The following is a 1,723-nucleotide window of genomic DNA, read 5'->3' as shown; positions in this document are numbered from 1 at the left end:
TAATTGTAACATCACCAATATCATCTACAAGCATCTGAAAAGTACCAACTCATCACATAAAAACGCTATCTATCCCTCCCGCCTTCACTGGTTTGCCAAACATCACACCACTTCATATTATATAACCTTAAGCCACGTAAATCATTGCAGGTGACAGCTGAATTTTGCACCCATCATAAATAGGCAACTATAATCCCACACTTATGTCCATATTGGTTTGAAAAGAGGGTATTTAAAACAGGGTATGTGTATATATATACATATATATTAGAAGGCATGCATGATTGCTTTGTAGAAAAATGGAGTAGCAATGTTGTATTGACTTACTTCACTTGGTGTAATTATCAGTGTACAAAAATCTCCACCAATCTAACCAAAACATAACATCACAAAGAAAACAAAATACTAAATGAAAAGTTTTTGAACATGAGCATCCAGAAACATGTGGACGGAACCATCCAAAATGCAAAGCTATCTTAAAAACTACAAAAGTTGCTTTCCCTTTGTTCTAAAGTTTGGGAATATTAAACATAAAAAATTAGCATATTACAGTAAAATTCAAGATTTCAAAAATAACTTTTTCCACCAAATGAAGTAGTGTCACATACATGGCATGTGGGGTGGGGTGGGGTGGGGTGGCAGGGCCGAAGAAACTTGAATGGTACAACCGAAATATATATGATCAAAATACAACTCAAATTTCATATCAAACATAATATTTGGTCGCGGGCGTGTATGGGATGCTTAAAAAATCTTCAAAAATGAAAAATAAATATAGAGCAAACTACCTTGTCAAGACCAACAGGACCAAGAGAAGATTTTACGATGTTTGCAACCGCTTGGCATGCTACAACTGCACATTTCAATAAAAAAGATCGACATTATCAATAACAAATGACTGCCCAAAACAAAACATACAAACAATAAGCAGCAGCACTCCCACATACATAAACCCAAAGACACACACTTGAACAGTAAACACGCGCACGCACATAAAACGCTGCATATATAGTTAGAAATACATCCACGAAAAAAATTCACCGTTTTGAGAGCGAACATCCTGTCCATATTGGCGCTCCCCGGAGATATCAGGTGTTTGCGATGAAACAACCATTTTAGTTCAAAAAAAATAATGAAACAATTCACAGAAAAAATATGTAGAGCTATCTGCGTCGCTAAGATCTCGAGATTTCGGGATAGAAGATGATTGCACAGGCTCCTGAACGTGTGAGAGTGCTGGTTCCAGTGAGGAGAATCGAGGGCTCAGAGACCGGGGAAAATAGTAGGGTTTCTGAAATACGACGACGTGTTCCCGGTCGCTGTAGTAGCCTAAAATTTTTCTTTTACTAGAATTGATTTAGTTGGGCTCCGCTCGAATATAAAAAGTTGGACCGATCTTACAGCATGCAGCCCACAAGGTTGTTAGTATTAACAATGTTGAGTTTGTGATCTCACACATTTATATATGTTTAGTTTAATGAGTCGACTTAATTCATATTTATAATAAAAGTAATATTTTTATTATTAAAAATAATATTTTTTTAATACGATCCAGCTATGATATATATATAATATCACAAAATTGACATATGAGACGATCTCATATAAATTTTTTTTAACGTCGTCTTTTTTTTTTTATGTTTGTAGTTGTTCATTTAACTCGTAGCTAATGGAATTGTTAACCGAGAATAACAAAAAGGAAAACAACTATTGTGAGGTTCAG

At 35.1% G+C, this 1,723-nt stretch overlaps 1 long non-coding RNA gene across 1 annotated transcript; it reads right to left on the bottom strand.

Annotated features, from left to right (window-relative positions):
• LOC140966646 (uncharacterized) lies at positions 1 to 1,333 on the bottom strand. Its single transcript, XR_012173414.1, has 3 exons — positions 1,042 to 1,333; positions 789 to 853; positions 1 to 34 (listed from the first exon to the last, which is right to left on the bottom strand). It is a non-coding gene; the product is annotated as an uncharacterized lncRNA (long non-coding RNA).
• Between the last annotated feature and the right edge of the window lie 390 nt (positions 1,334 to 1,723).

The sequence above is a fragment of the Primulina huaijiensis genome, unplaced genomic scaffold, assembly GCF_012295235.1.
Source record: "Primulina huaijiensis isolate GDHJ02 unplaced genomic scaffold, ASM1229523v2 scaffold207524, whole genome shotgun sequence".
Classification (NCBI taxonomy): domain Eukaryota; kingdom Viridiplantae; phylum Streptophyta; class Magnoliopsida; order Lamiales; family Gesneriaceae; genus Primulina; species Primulina huaijiensis.
Note: the sequence above shows the minus strand (reverse complement) of the source record. Positions and strands in the feature narration are given on the sequence as shown.